Here is a 17,934-nt window from a genome sequence, read left to right on the forward strand (position 1 = left end):
GTTACAGATAGTGGGCTTATGGTATTGATTATATAGAAATGTATTCTATAAAACCTTTGGTCATACAGAAAAAAATTCAGTGTTGGGCCTTAAGGCCCTAAGGCAGTCTGAAGTAATTTGCTATGCAGCAATAGAAAAGGAATATTCACTATTCACAGAAATTACATGAAATCTTAAAAACTCCATACTCACACCTCTCAAACTAAATGACTTCAACTTAAATGTGGCTTTTTTTTTCCAAATCAGATTCCCCTTAGCTTGATCTCAGACATGTCTACAACTATTCCAAAGTATCTGGCAGGAAAAAGCGAAGCAATAAAACTGAAACTCCAAGTTTGGTGTCTTAGTAGATAAGTACCTGGAGTTAACTTATTTTAACAGTGTAACTATCATAAAACACATAAGAAAATATTTTTATTTTTTCTATACATGTGAGATTTTTAGATACTTAAAAGGTACACTTTCCCATATTCCAAATGTTGGGATACATGTTTATTTCATTTAGTAATTTTTTAAAAATCTAAGAAGAAATAATGAGGATATCAGTGATTGTACTGTGTTTCCAAGGATGCTAATTAGCTGTACCATACCTGATTACAAGGTTGTGTTATCTTCATTGTAGACAAGCCAAAAATGTCTAGAAAACACATGGCTAATACAAAGAAAACAAACAAACAAACAGCTGTCTGACTACTGATTAATCCTGAGATTACATTTTGTTGTTCATGATTAGTTTCTATTTGATGTTTTCTATATATTGTTTTCTATTTTAAGATCTTTTAAGACAAAGCACATTCATTTGTATCCAGTGAACATGAGAGCCAGGGCCCAGTATGCTCTGGGACACACAAAGTTCTCCTAGCTCAGAACAACAACTGAACAGCAAGGTGTAAATAGTTTGTGATTCACGTTCAGGAAAGCAGGCTGAAGCTGGGCTGGAGATCAGTGCTAGCTTCCTGGACTCTATTTTAAAACATGACCATTTCAAAGAACTTCTTTTTTGTTGTTTTTGAATCTGACATTTATTGCTTTTTATTTTTTATTAATAAGTTTTTTAATTGTGAAAATACCATACAGAGGGGTTACAATTACATGAGCAAGGTAATGAGTACATTTCTTATCAAGCATTGTTGCCTCCTCCTTTGTTTTTCCCCTACCATCCCTGCCTTCCCATCTCCATGACTACACTCCCCCACACACAAAGTTGTAAGGTTCTTTTTTCAACATAGGGTCTACCTGTAACCCTATTTAAACAATTTGTTTTTTCCCTTCCCCTCCCCAAATTATACCAACATCAAATAGAGTGAAAACGGGTTATACCATAGGGGAGGGACATACAAAGCAACAAAACAATCACCTTATAAATATGTTAGAAAAAATAGCAAGAAAACAAAAAACACTTGTGTCCTCATCTAAGAGTTCATTTTGCCTAACATCATCTTATCTGAACTTTTATGCTTGTCTCAGACATATACTAGTTATTGTAAGTAAAGGAAACCACGGGCCTATGTTTCTTTGGGGCTGGCTTACTTCACTTAATATATTATTTTTTCCAAGTCTTTCTATTTCCTAACAAATGGGACAATGTCATTCTTAAAACTCCTGGGGGTTACAGTTGGTATGACAAGCAAAATTTGGGTTAAATGATGTACTTTCCTTTGGTAGAATCAAACTATGAGGTTAAAAGAGATTTTGTTTTGTTTTCTCAGAAACCTCAGAACTTGAACATAAAATCAACTTTAGAGGAAAAGCTATTTTGAAATCCCCTCCTCTAAGGGATGTGTGCTAATGTTGAAGTCACAGCATTTCATTTTTCATATTGGGCACTGTCACCTCGTTTCTCAGAAAATAGCCACCCTCTATCCATCTCTTTCAATTCCAAACAAATTAAGGGTTCAAAAAAGTATGAGGAATGGAAGCTGTTCTTGTGAGACAATGTAGCCAGGTAGCATAAGAGAGTGGGAGATGATAGAAACAAAATTTCTGTTTGCAAAGTCCTTAAGAAAAGAACAAATTCAGGCTGGGAAGGTGGCTCAGTGGTAGAGTGCTTTTCTTGCATGCATGAGGCCCTGGGTTTGATTTCTTAGCACCAGATAAACAGAAAAAGCTGCAAGTGGCACTGTGGTTCAAGTGGTTAGAACACTAGCATTAAGCTGAAGAGCTCAGGGACAGCTCCCAGGCCCAGAGTTCAGGCCCCACAACTGACAAAGAAAAAAGAAAAAAAGAAAAAAATTCAAATAGGAAATGATTCTAAGTTCAGAGTGTTCACTTCATAGTGACTGGAATTATAAAGGAGGATGAGGGAAGACCTAAGCAACTATTTAATACAGATATTGAAAATAAACATAATTGAACAATTGAATAACATTCTATAAAATTTTGAATGCCTTATGAACAAAAAGAATTACAATACCACAGGCATAGGAAAAAAATATTTCCTACTGTCCATTCAAACTTAAATGCAAAATCAATCGATTGACTTTTGGAAAATTTTTCTTGTATTATTTGATTATTCTAATTGATTCACAATTTTGCTAAAAGTTCTTTGTGGTCATTTAACACATATGTAAAAGCTAGATGCCAAATGTTAAAACCTTGCAAGGTTCATAGTCCTTTTAGCTTAATTTATGACCAAAATGTATGTGGATAAAGTTCTTCTATTCCATAATGACAAAGCACCTTATGCATACTTGCAAAGACTCAGTGCTTTTTATTTTGTTAATTTTTTATGTCTGTCAGTTTGTCAAGATGTCTTACCCTCCTTTCACATGCACTGGGCTTATGAAAAGCTGTACAGTTACGTTCAGGCTAGTCTTGATACTCAGAGCACTTCAGCAGGCCCAGAGTTCCATGGAACCAGATATGGCCTTTGGCTCTCTTCCCCACCATTCTTTTTATTCCCAGCATTCTCAGGTCTCGGCGATCTGGGTTGTGTCTTTTGGCTTTTATTACCGCTGAGCTAAGAGGAAGCAAACTGCTACTTGCTCTCTTATCTACTTCTCTCTTGAGGAGTGGAAGAATTGACCCTGAGGCTTCCTGTTTCAAGAAAAGATAAGGAGCCCTTTCTCGATGCCCCTGGAAATGAACTCATATTTTCCAACTAGTTTATAAAACCTGCTCTTTAGCAGTACCGTGGGGTAATGATGAGAATTTTACTTGAGGAGATAGGAGTTCTTCCTCCTACTGTTCTGTGCTTACTGTTTATTTTTTCCCAAAATTAAATAAAAGACCCTTGGTATCCAAATTCTGCAAAATGTGATACTTGATAAGGATTCCTCCATAATATTTAAAATAATCATTTAAAGAAAGAAAATTGGCAAGTTAATAACCTGAAGATTTAAAATGTGTTTCAAATGCTTACGGTTTATGGTCTATATTAACCAAGATTTGTTATTCTCAGCCTACATGTATACAATGAAAGGCTATGTGGCAACAAATATATAAAATGTCAACAGATTTTTGGGGGGAGGGGGGTCTGGTCATGGGGCCTGAACTCTGGGCCTGGGCGCTGTCCCTAAGTTCTTCAGCTCAAGGCTAGCGCTCTACTACGTGAGCCACAACACCACTTCCGGTTTTTTTTTTCTTATTATGTGGTGCTGAGAAATCGAACCCAGGGCCTCATGCATGCAAGGCAAGCACTCTACCACTGAGCCACCTTCCCAGCCACAGTATCAACAGATTTTAATAAAATATTCATTACAGTCTGTACTACAATAAGATCTCATCAAAATGGATAGAGAAATGAAAGTGAATAAAAAGATCACCTAACCAAAAATATATGATGATTAAAAATTTGTGACCCTTACAGAGTCCCCTGAATATTCTGGCTTTTTCATGAAGTTCATATTGTAAGTCTAGTTAACTTGAATATAGTTATCACTGATACTTTAGGTAAAATTAGTTTCCTGATCCTACGAATGTTAAGCCTGACACCAGTGGCTCTTGCCTATAATCCTACTTATTTAGAACGCTGAGATCTGAGAATTGCAGTTCAAAGACAACCTGAGCTCCGATTAACACAAAATAAGCCAGTAGTAGATCTGTGACTCAAGAGGTAGAGCCTTGAGCACAAAAATTTAAGGATAGTGCTAAGGTCCTGAGTTCAAACCCCAGGACCAGTGTACACACACACATACACACACACACACACACACAACACACACACACACACACACACACACACACACACACACATGAAACACTACAAACTTTAATAAATATGGTAAAAGTTACATTATAGATACCCACTAAAACAAAAATATTCTTATTTTATTAATTTGTTAGTTAGCCAATATTTCTGTGTCACATGTTCTGTTAGATATTCTCCTAAGTATGAAATTACAGGGGAAATATACCCATATTCATATGCTTCACACATACACACACACACACACATGAAGTGTCTCCCTATTTGATGCATAGTATAATCCATTGGTAGATTTAAACTTCACCAAAATCTGTAGCTCATCCCTACAAATGCTCATGTTAGATCTGAGCATTCATATATTTATAAGATTCTATAGGACTCAAGTCAACAGCATGATGCAGTGCCCCTTGCCTAACCAGAGAAGAAATCACATGAGATTGTTGCAAAGGGCAGAATGCATTTCAATAGCTTAATAACAGAAAGCATGTATGCAAAAAGGGGAGGGGAGGAATAGTCCAAGCAAAGCAAACAGGTTCTTGACAAAATTATGAGCTCATAGTCTCTGAGGAATGAAAACAAAATGCTGTGCACTTGCATAGAGATCTGAGAAGTAGAAGAGTACATTGTGAATCTTTATTAGATGTCTTTCAGGGTTTACACACACAACTGATATTAAAATGATCCATGATGTTTTCAACAGTAAGTTAACTTTTTGATGCATTGTAAATATAATTTAGGTTAATTTTTGTCTCCAGTTGAATAAAACGAAGTATATATCTTAGGTACAGATTCAATTGAAAGTCATTTTATTAAGTATGAATAAACAAAAATGTAACCAAGAAGAAATTTTGCTAGAGAAAAAAAAAGAATTTGTGCTTCTCACATATTTACCATAAACATTTAAGATGAACTGAAATTGAATATTAGAATATCAGAACTTCTGCTGCCCAAAACATTGTGTCAGGGTACAATTGAAGTTATCTAGCCATGTGAAGACCAGGAATGCACTTGAACAGAAAGCAAAGCATGTCAGGAGAAAGATGAATGGGCACCAGGATTATTGTTCAGAGATTCAAGAAATTCCTCAAGATTTTGATAATGAAAAAGGAGAAATTGGAAAACCTATATGTCAATGACAAATCTATCAACCACAATTGATAGAGGGAAGGTATGAGGAATGTGCTGTCGAATTGTCCTGAAGGTTGATATAAAGAGGAAAGATTGAAATGGAATGGATAGATCAAAAAGACTTTGAGAAATCTAAATATTGAGATTGGATTTTTGTAGCCTTCTTTATTATTTAACTATATCAGTCCAGGTATGATCTATCTACTTTCTTGGATTAATACTCTTAGATTCCTAAGCTCACTTAGCACTTTTGCTACTATAATTGAAATATAGAATAGCAAATCACACACACACACACACAGACATATCAAAGTCTAATATGCAGACCAACACTGGTTATTCCAGTGTTAATAAAATACAAACATAAACTTTCCCCTATACGATATCTAAGATTGATTTTTGTAAGATATATCATCTAATAAATTATTCTGCCCTTGTGTCTTTTTTTGCTCCTTTTATTTCTCAATGTAACTTTTTCATTGTACATTGAACTCCAAATGAATAAAATGAGTATTCTCCAAAAATTGTTATCAGTAGAAGGATAATAGCATGATATACAATCATTAAAAGCATAGATTCTACAGCAATGGCTTCTATTTTAGTGGCTTGCCTACAATTCTACTATTTAAGAACTATGAGAATAATCCTAAATTAATTAATCTACCTTTGCAGTGCAAACAAAACAAAACAAAAACAACAAAGCAAATCTGTCATTTGATTTTAATTCCTTCACAGTAAATTCTACCATAATAGAATTTTATAATTTCTATAATGCATTTATTTCAGGAAATTTCAATATAAATTTAATGATAAAAATATTAAGGATGCAACTAAAATTATACACAATTGAAGTGAGATATTTTCAATTGACCCATTTCAGGTAACTAATACCAGAAGTCTGTAAGGTAATGAAAATAATAGGTAGCAAGTATTTAACCAGTTCTTTAATATTTAGTGTCTGAGATTGTCTGCAACAACTACTTTTACAACAGTTATCAACTAAAGTAAAGAATGTTATCCATGCACTGGTGGTTCATGCCTGTAATCCTTGCTACTGAGGAGGCTGAGTTTTGAGGATTGTGATTTGAAGCCAGGCCAGACCCGAAAGTCCCAAAAAGCTTGAAGTGGCACAGTGGCTCAAGTATGCTAGGGTTAAGTGGGGGGAAGGGGAAAGACCAGAAATAGCAACCAGGTCTGGAGTTTAAGCCTCAGGACTGGCATAAACAACCAACAAAATAAATAAATAAAATATGTTTTACATATGTGAACATGATTAGGAACCAATTCAATTGTTCAAAATGTGTTCTCTACAATATAGCCACAACCACTTTATGAAACTATTGATTGTCTCCAGACTAGTGAATTTTCTTTAATCTTTACTTTATTGAAATATTAATTAGAAATAAACGAATGGAACTCACTTGGGAAATCAAAACTTTACAAAGGTATTTAATTAATTATATATACTATATGCACTTCTTTAATTAATTTTATGACTTAAGGCAGACATAATGTTGTCCTACTCCAGGCCCTCAGCACTTTTGTAAACATTGAAGAAGAGGTAGTGTTCACTGTGAACAGAATTTTCATTGCCTGTGTTGCTAAGTGAGTGCTATGCCCTCCATGCTGGCCAGGGCAGGCTCTTGGAACTTGGTGCATACTTTCTATGCACTGATAGAATCCATCTGCTTCTTGCCATAAAGTTGAGAAATTCAGGGATAGGGTTTGTTCTGAAGTCCACAGGGACAGAATCTCTAACTACTCCAGTGTACCAGTACATATTTGCTATTTTGTATTGGAGAAAGCAATGAAAAATAAGTTTTCTATGTTAAAAAAAAGCTGACACTAAACAAAAGGAAATAAATGTACGTATCACCCAATGTGGAAGAAATAACTGTATTGTCAAAGCTCATAGAATTCATAAACTTCATAGACCACGATAAAGACAATTTGCCCCATGAAGGTTAGAAAGTGTTTGTGATTTTAAGTATCACTATCTCACAATACTGTGAAATTTGTGAAATTTATGTAATCACTTAATCACAATAAAAAATACTATATAAGAAAAGTAATCTTTGCCTGTAGTCCTAGCTAATGAGGAGGCTGAGATCTGAGGATCACAGTTCAAAGCCAGCCTGGGCAGGAAAGTCTGTGAGACTGTTATCTCCAATTAACCACCAGAAAACTGGAAGTGGTGCCTTGGATCAAGTGGTAGAATGCTCACCTTGAGCTCAGGAACAGTGTCCAGGCCCAGAGTTCAAGCCCCATGACCGACAGAAAAAAAAATAGAAAAAGGAAAAAAAAGTAATCTTCACACGTGTGTCTGTGTGTGGTGTGTGTGTGATCTGTGTGTGTATGCTAGTCTTCAAGCCCTGAGCATTTGTGCTCAAGACTAGCACTCTACCACTTGAGCCATAGCTCATCTGCCAACTTTTCTACAATGAATTGAAAATAAGAGCCTGTCCCTGATGGCTTCAAACCATGACCTGCCGATATCCGCAGCCTCATTAGCTAGGATAACAGGTGTAAACCACCTGGGCCTGATGAAAACAATAACAAAAAAAAACTGTCAACAGAATTAGAATCTGTGAAATACATAATGGATCAAAAAAATTGGCATTCAATGGTTGTTTTGACAAATAACTTCTCTCTATTTCACCCTCTCCCTCATTTTCTATCTGTGTTTGTGTGTGTTCATATTTTTTTTCCTCTGTCTCTTTTAACTGTCCTGGGTTTTAGTAACCAACAATCCTTTTTTGAAGAAAATTATGCAACAGTAACATACCAAAGGGTGGGGGAAGAAATGCAGTAAAACATTCAAGTGCACATTTGAAAATATTCAATGCATATCTTAAAAAATTAAGAAAAATTAAGAAAAGGTTGAGTTTTGAGGGATGTGTAGAAGTGTTCAGGATGACTTTGACCAAGACACATTGTATTTATATATTGCTGTATATAAATGTACAATCACTTAAAACTCAGAAGAAAAAGAAAGAAAAGAAAAGTGAGGGGCGTTTGATGCTAATACACACTTCAGGTCATATATAGACCAATCCAGTGATGACTTATGAATTGTCTCATACACCTAGGAAACTTTAGAAATACTTAGCTTAATTAAAACTTAATTAACCTTAATTAAAATTTAATTTAATTAAACCTAGCACATTTTAAACCTACAGTCCAAAATGTAGATTATTTGAGGGCATATTTAGATTAAAAACTCATTATTATTAAAGCAAGTTCTTAATTCTTTCAAAGCTCCAAATCCACAAAAATTGCCTCCCAATCACAACGCAGTAATGACTTTTCTCTCAGGGACCAAATGTGGGACTATGTAGCTCATTATAAGTCTTCCGAGTTTCTATCCTCCAGCAGGCTGACATTCTGCAAAATTTATAAAAATGCAAATCTTTCCAAATATTTGTCATTGGTTAATAAATTATGCTGGTTAATATCATATCTAATAAAATATTTATTTGAAACATCAGGAGGCCTGCTTTCCACTAAGACTTTAGTTAAAAATCTATGGGTCAGTAGCTTGACATATTTCCTCTCATCAAAAAGAATAATGAAGTGAGGCATGCACAATGGGAAACCGGTGGAAAACCTGCAGTGAAAGTGTCTTAATTTGTCCAGCCCTCATGCTATTAACCTAATTACCATACAATTTAAAGTTAATAATAAATACAGGCTTAAACGAGATCGGACTAAAGTGTGAGCAATTGTTCTGAGAACTTTAATGGAAGAGGCAATGAGTTTTATCAATTAATTTCAATTCTATTTGACTTCCGACAAAGCTCAACTTGAAATAGATTGGATATCAGATTAAAAGGAAGAGAATTTTCAAGAGGCCACAAATAAGACAATAATGTAAATCACCCCTGCCGGTTTCCCAGAATGTAGTACTTTCAAAGAGAAATTCCTAGCACAATGTGAGTTGTAAGTCATGAAGTATTATAGTGATGTATAATAGAAATGGTAAGATTTATTTCCCTGTTCACACATCAGTAGATTATATGGTGTTATTAATTCTATAGATTTTGTGTTCATAGAAAGCTTTGTATGATTCTACAGAAAACCCATAGCCCTTGCATAAGTAAATGTATAAGATTTCCCATTACTTTTGGTATCAAACTTCCATTGGGAATAGAATTGGACAAAGTATTGTTGTTGTTGTTTTAATGAAACTTAATGAAGAAAGATAGAAAAGCTTCGTTTGTGTTTTTAGTTCAAATTTAGCATGTTTTTATCTGATTTATCAAGACCAAAGAACATATAGAATTCTTAGGAGCTAAATAAAAATGGCATGTTTGATGTAGCTTTAAATGAATTAATTGGAATCGATTGGAGTAGTTTAAATGCATGTAACTGATAGCAATACAAGGGAGAGAATTTTAATAGAAATTTAGGGAGTTTTTCAAGACATAGTTATTAACTGCTTACTTTGAAAAGTTGTTATAGATATGGTTCATCTTCAAAATTCCATTCTGATCCACAACAAACACATTTGATTACTGTTGTTTTACCTATCATTAAGTCATTGTGACATTACACTCAACTATCAAACCTACCAATAAAGAGCTCAGAACTGAATTCTTATTGATTATAATTAACAGTGCTTGCAAGTTATTAAGTTCTCGCCATACAATTATCTTTAGAACCTGAAGAACACAAAGTGTGCATCAAAAAGACAAGTCTGTATGGACGGAATATAGTTGTTTATTTTTTCTCTCTCTACCCCCAGTCTGAAGATTGATGACTACTGTATTTGGCATGGCCAACCCCTTCAAAATGAACTATACAGATGGATTGCACTTGTTCTAATTCACAAAGAAGTACCTAAATAAATATTTACTTATAGATTTAATAAAAGAGGGAAATAATTACCTTAGGTTGCCTATAATCCAAATAATGATACCTAATTAAACCGTTGATATATTACGTGTCTTCTAATCATATATGTTCTATTTATTTTCTTTCCTTTATTTCCAAATGAATTTTACTGTAACTGGAGGCATACTCTATGTGCAAACAGTTGACAGTTTTAGCGAGTTGATTTATGAGGCAGTAAATAGAAGATTTATAAACTGAGTTTTCTTACATTTGGGATATGTGGTAGTCTCGATTATTTGAGTTGTGCTAAAAAATCTAAATTTTACTGACTTCTGTCTCATTGATAAGGGTGTTTTGGAAAAACCCCTTAGAACTATTGCTTATTATTCATTTTTCCCTTTATAATGTTTTAACATTATTTTATAATCTGGATATTTAGAAATTTTTCTTTTATTATTTGAATTGTCAATCACTAAAAACATTTCTCTTTAAGTGGTACATTCATAATCTCTATTTTCTTATAATTTTAATGATGTTTTATTGTAAATGTGATGTACAGAGGAGTTACAGTTACATAAAGAAGGAAATGAGTACAATTCTTGTCAAATATTGTAACCTTCTCCCTCATTTTCTCCCAGTTTTCCTCACCCCCCAAGTTGTAAACTTCATTTCCAACACAGTGTCTTGTGAGTATCGCTAAGACAGAGGTTCCCCCTTTGTCCTTGGTCTCACCCTTTGGCAGACATGAATGCATCTACACTGGCTTTCCTTCACTCAATGACTTCATGAAATAAAATTTCCCATTTTCTTTTCTTTCAAATTTCTACATCTGTACATTTAGAAATTTCCTTTATGCAGAATATTTGAAGCCAGGTGCCAGTGGCTAACACCTGGAATCCTAGCTACTCAAGAGACTAAGATCTGAGGATCTCAGCTCAAAGCCAGCCCGAGCAGGAATGTCCGTGGAACTCTTATCTCCAATAAACGACCAGAAAACAGCAAGTTTCACTGTGGCTCAACTGTTAAAGCGATAGACTTGAGCCAGTAGACCAGAGACAGCATCCAGGCCCAGAGTTCAAGCCCCACAACCAACAATAAAAATTATCTTTTTATTATTTTCATTTATTATTGTCATGGGATTATAACATCTACCAGTGGCCTCAGCAGTTGTTTATCAGTTGGCCTTTTGGATTCTTTAGAAATAATAGAAAGCATTAGAAAACATTTTCCCTCTATGTCTTCATTATTGTGAACCTTGATTTTTATATCCCTTGGAACCATGCAAAATGCTGGAAATTCTGTCCAATGTAGTCAATACAATGGAGATTTTCCCACAGATATTCCATTTCCATTAGATTTTATTGCCCAATAAGTCTCAAAACTCCCACCCATTATCCTTGTTTCTATCCAAAGATTTTCCTGTTGCATTTCCTTTTAGGTAATGTAATAATAATAATAATATATTATATACTCTCTAAGGAAATTAGAAAACTCTTGCTGGTCCTCATCCTTATCTATATTTGGTATCACAACACATCTTATCCCATTCTAGTGGGCCTGAAATGGAATGACTGTTGGAATGTCATTTTCTTATAGGGAATGTTAATGAGAGAGGGAGTGTTACTTTCTTAAAAGTAATGAGCATGAGTACATTTGTGTGTTTTAGCTTGTTTTAAAATATCCTCATCTCAAGCAGTATGGAGGTTCCTCAAAAAACTCACATAGAACTCCCCTATGACCCAGCAATCCCACTTTTGGGCATTTACCCAAATGTTTACAAACAAGACCACACTAAAGCTACCAGCACAACTATGTTTATTGCAGCATTATTTACCATAGCTAAGATATGGAACCAACCCAGATGCCCCTCAGTAGATGAATGGATCAAGAAAATGTGGTATATATACACAATGGAATTCTATGCCTCCATCAGAAAGAATGACATTGCCCCATTTGTTAGGAAATGGAAAAACTTGGAAAAAATTATATTAAGTGAAGTAAGCCAGGCCCAAATAAACATAGGTCCCATGGTTTCCCTTATTTGTAATATCTAGTATATGTATGAGTCAAGCGGAAAAGGTCAGATAATGTGATGTCAGGAAAATGAACCCTTAGATATGTATTTTAATGTTTTTTTTTCTTTCATGCATGTGTTTCTAACGCATTTATAAGATTATCTCTTTGTTGCTTTGTATATCCCTCCCCCACAGTATAACCCCTGCTTTCACTATATTTGATGTCAGTATAACTTGTGGAGGAGATGGGGAAAAACCAGTTGTTTAAGGATACAGGTGGACCTGTTGCAACAATGAGAAGTACAAGTTATCATGTCCAAAACTAGCTTTACAACGTCGGTGCAGGGGGGGGGCGGAAGGGGGGGAAGGAGAAGGATTGGGATTGGGGGGAGGGGGGAGGCTGGGAAGGGATGTGAAGGGTAAACAAAGGAGGAGGCTGCAATGCTTGGTAAGAAATGTACGCATTATCCTGCCCATGTAATTGTAACTCCTCTGTACAGTATGTTCACAAATAAAATAAAATTAAATTTAAAAAAAGAAATGCTTAAAAAAATAAATAAATAAAATACCCTCATCTCTCAGGAAGGACAGATTCAGTACTTTGTCTTACAATGTCATTATAAGTATCACTTAAATATTCTAAGTGTAAAGTCTTTATCAGAGAAAACCATTGGTACTGTTTTTTTCCCATTATATGATTTGTCTTCTTTGGTACTAAGTCTGCTTACCAGGAAAATGTTATAATTTTATTCACTGCATTTTTATGGTAAATATCTCTATGTCTTGTCTAAAAAAACACTTTTTTTCTCAAAGGTTGAAATGACATGCAGTATGCATCAAGCAGCTTTGGCACTTAAGTTTGGATTTTACAAGTAGATTTGTCATATTTCTCAGCTTTATATGTCAGTGTTCTGTTAGAAACTTATGTAAAAAAAACTTCTTCAATATTTCCCAAAACAGAAAATAGTTTCTCTAGTTTTAAAAGTAAATATAATTTCTCTGAGATCATATTTACTGAGTAAGTACACTTATTTATTCACTCACTAAACAGAAGTTGAATACAAAGATTTAAGAGTTTCGCAAACAGAACATACCTTTCTTAAAGGACTTACAGGATAATTCAAAAACAGGCCCCATATTACTGCCCTGATTAGTAACACATTATTAGTTCCTTGTAAATGATTTGTGTTCTTAGCTGTTTCAACTAGGCTATCAACGTCATGAAAATAAAAGCCTTATATTTCTACACATCTTTCTTAAATGTTAAATGATTGACTCCTGTATAGAGAAAATAAAGTAGTAAATATTTCCTTTCAATTGAAACATAGTTTTGTATACTTAGAAAGCATAGATCTAAGCCCACAGTCAATATCAGTGAAAGTTGTACACTTATGAACTATAAATCAAGATAATTAATTCTCAGCAATGATATCTATCTGATATTAGGCCAAAGACCCAATTTGTAAAATATAACAAGATAAATATTGGAATAAATGAGAAAATTCACTTTACTCAAAGTGACTTAATGAAACATTAGACATCTTAGGGAATTTGAAAAAGAGAACAATCAAACAATTATAAAATTTTGGAGAATCAACACCAACATAAACAATTGCATTCTTTACAGTTGATAGAAATACAATATTTTAAGATTAAAATCTGAAGATCCCACAAACAGATCAAAATATTATTGAAAAATAAAATAAATATAGGGTCAGACACAAATTAAAACATTATTGAAAAATATAAATGAAATAAAAAGTAATGTTATTCCTCTACAAACACAGATAAAAGAAACTCGAGAATATCAGAATAAATGGAAATAAATATGTGACATTTTATAAATGAAAGGAGTCATTAGAACTAAAAAATGTCTTTTTTTTAAGTTTTTGAGAAATGTGATAGATCTACTTGTAAAAGTTTGTGGTCTCTTTATCAAATGACTTTTCTTATTTAGCCAGAATAAAAGTTTGTAATGCATTTTAGAATATATTTTGTATTTTATTTCATCTTCAAAATTTCCATATAGCACAAATGAAAATCTGAAAAGAGTTAAGATTTGCTTATATTTGTTTGCATTTTCGATCCAAAATACAATCAAATTTTCATTTGTTCTACTCATCCTCATTAATGAATAGAATGCCTATTGCTTATCAGAAAGTCTATGCTCTGTATGAAATATCATTCATGTTTAGCACTGGTGGTTTAGATTGAAAGTTTTAGCTAGTTAGAAGACTGAGATACAAGGATGAAGGCTGAAAGCCATCCTGGACAGATAAATCCAAAAGACCCTACTTCAAATTTACTAGTAGGATCCAGAGGTTGTATAACACCAGCTAGTCAAACAGGCCAAGTGAGCATGAGACCTGGAGTCCAAAACCTATTACCTAAAAGAAAAAGCGGAGAAAGAGAGAGACAGAGAGAGGAAGACAGTGACAGAAAGGGGAAAAGAAGTGAGGAAGGGAGAGAGGGAGAGGAGGGAAGAAGGAAAGGTCAATCTTCATATAATCTCATTCATATGTAAAAACCTAAAAATACTGAAGTCATGGAAATAGAGAAACTGATGATCATTTTATATAACTAGAGTGACAGCAGACATTTTCTGAAATTTTGGTCAAGTTGAACATTTCTGTCAGTCAGGAGAAAAAGGGTTAAGATATCTACTGTAAAATTGGATAACTAGAGTTAATAATCATGTCCTGTATATTGAGAAATTGCTAAATGGCAGAATCTATATCCATGACTTGTTATCACCTTGATATAGTTATGCCACAATGTGTACATAGTGTAAAACATCATGTACATACTAGAAATATAGGTACAGTTGGTATTGTCAATGAAAATTTCAACAATTTGTGTAGACATCATTTAGTTGTACACGAATTTCATTTTAACAAGTCCTTCTATGCTTCATCATAATCTCCTCACTACCATTCTCCCTCTTCCCTTCTCCTCTTTCCAATTTGACTGACTTCCTCCTAAGAATGCTCATTCTCTAAACAAGAAATGTTCCAACCTTCTTACATTCTCATTCTTCAAAGAGCATGTTACTGATTGAAAGGAATTACACTATGGTGGAATTGTACACATTGTTACATATGCACATGCCACACTTTAGTCAGATAGGTCACACACACATGATCCTGCATGTGATGATATTATGCATATATATAATGTATATATGTATATCTCTCTCTTTTTATATATAATATACTATATATATATATATATATACACATATATTTGTGGGGAGGGGGTGTCTGCTGTGTATGCTGGTTCTAGAGACTGAACTCAGGGCCTGGATGCTGTATCTGACCTTTCATGCTCAAGACTAATGCTCTACCAATTGAGCCACAGCACCAATTCTGGCTTTTTGGTGATTAATTGAAGATAAGAGCTTCAAAGACTTTCCTGCCCTGATTGGATTCAAATTACTGATCCCCAGGTCTCAGCCTCCTGAGCAGCTAGAATTAAAGGTGTGAGCCACTGTTGCTCAGTTTATCCATATTTAAAAAAAACTATATCCTTGGTAGAATTTTTTTCAGCACTTGGAATTGAATCAGGCACTTCATGTTTGCTAAAGTGATGCTTTAGCAACGAAATACACCCCTTGATTTAGAAGCTTTTTTTTCCATCTCTGCCCTCCCATCTCCATGACTACACCCCCCCCAACAACATTGGAAAGTTTTTCAGCATGGCATTCTGTACATCTCATTGTTGCAATGGGTCCACCTGTATCCCAATTTAAACAATTTGTTTTTTTCCCCTTCCCCTCCCCAAATTATACCAACATCAAAAACAGTGAAAACAGGGGTTATACCGTGGGGGAGGGACATACAAAGCAACAAAACAATCACCTTATTGTTAGAAACAATAGCAAGAAAGAAAAAAACATTTTTGTCCTTATCTCAAGGTTCATTTCACATAACATCATCTTAGCTGACCTTTTCTCAGATATAGACTAGTTATTGCAAATAAGGGAAACCATGGGACCTACGTTTCTTTGGGCCTGGCTTACTTCACTTAATATAAATGTTTCTGTCTTTCCATTTCCTAAGAAATCAACAATAGTTTCTCTGAAGGTTGTAGGTTATTGTTAAACTGTTTATCATTCCTATTTTTAAAGAAACTTTATTCAAACTTATGAATCTGATAATAAAATAAAATATATCATTAAAAGTAAAATAATGTACCTTTTCTAAATAGTAAAAGTCTGGGAAAATTGCACTAATTTTCTTATGTAAAGTGATGATCAGGGTGCAACTAATAATGTCTGAAAAATGGCTATTGATTTGGCCATTCAGAAATGATGGAATAGTCTCATCAGACCAATATCTGATGTAACTAATATTAAATCATGTGACATAACTAAAATTTGGGAGATTTTCCTGGTACCATAATGATTTCATGTGACCCAAACCCATAATATTTACCAGGGATTGTAGTAGTAGTTATTTTCCACTAGAAATTATTCAATAATAACATCAGTTTCTGAATGCTAATGAGATACATTAATATTTACTCTGGCAGGGAAAATTTCCCAGAGCCCAAACTGTTCAATCACCTATCCCCAGGTGACTTCCCAAATGGAAACACTCTATACCAAGTGTTAGAGAGAAAATCGATTTTTTTTATCCACTGCTGGTAGGAGGGCAAATTGGCTGAGAGTCTTAAGAAAAGCTCTTGTATGTAACAAGTTGAGCATTTAAACGTCCTGAAACTTAGCAGCCCTTTCCTTAGATATTTGCTCAAGGTAAATTCTTGTACAGACAATGAAGAAGACATAATAAAGAAAGGATTGTAATAGAAAAAAATCCTTAAAACAATCCAAATGCACTAATGAAAGAATAGAACAATGAAATGTAGTGTACTTACTTACAACAAAGTATGTAGGTGTAAAAATAAACAAGCCCATATAAAATCGGTGCTGATATATCATGTATTCAAATTGCATTCAGAAACATACTTCTGAATGAAATATCTTTGCAGATATTGCACAGAGTAGGATACCATTTTATTAAAGTCAAACCTTTTTAAAAGATAGAAAGGTTAAGACAAAAATAGGTGAGACAATTTTACACACAATGACGTGGATATGCTCTAGGTAAGATTCACATCAATAGATGTGCTGGAAGTGGGGAGCCATTTGAAAAGCTATACCCATACTTGTCCGGTGTCAACTCTTTTGACTTTGTTTTCATGGTCTTAGGGATATTGCTACATTAGTTTAGATGGCTGACCACAATATGCATAAATTATGAGACCTGTCAAACTCAGCATTGTAATTAGCACAATTCAATGCACATAAGACTCAAAATCCTCAAAGTAATGCATAATGAAATAACATAGAAAGGGGAGCAGTTATCCATGAAGTAATCTTTTCCTGCTCAAATGGGTTAGGAACACCAGTCTGACCTCCTTCTCTTTCTTCTGCACACATCTGCGTGTACTCTTTCTTCTGCCCTGCAAGGAGCTGCTTCATCATGGCTCCACCCTATAATCAGGAGCGAATCAAACATTTTTTGACAAACTACCCAGTCTTAGGTATTATGTTATAGAATCTAAGGGACCCAAAATGCTATGTCATCAGCATAATATTAACTACTGGCCAGAGTCTTGTCTAATGGCAGACATGACAAGCAAAGCTCTATTCTCATCTACACATGTCTGCAGGGCACAGGATCTGTCCAAGAACAAACATCTTATGAAAATTTCTTTGAGCTATCTCTTTTTTTGTTTCCTCCGAATGATCTCTAACCTTGATGCAGCCAGAGGTACAAGGCAATTCTATCCAACAACTCAGGACTTTCT

The sequence above is a fragment of the Dipodomys merriami genome, unplaced genomic scaffold (assembly GCF_024711535.1).
Source record: "Dipodomys merriami isolate MVZ:Mamm:240054 unplaced genomic scaffold, mDipMer1.0.p SCAF_40, whole genome shotgun sequence".
NCBI lineage: Eukaryota > Metazoa > Chordata > Mammalia > Rodentia > Heteromyidae > Dipodomys > Dipodomys merriami.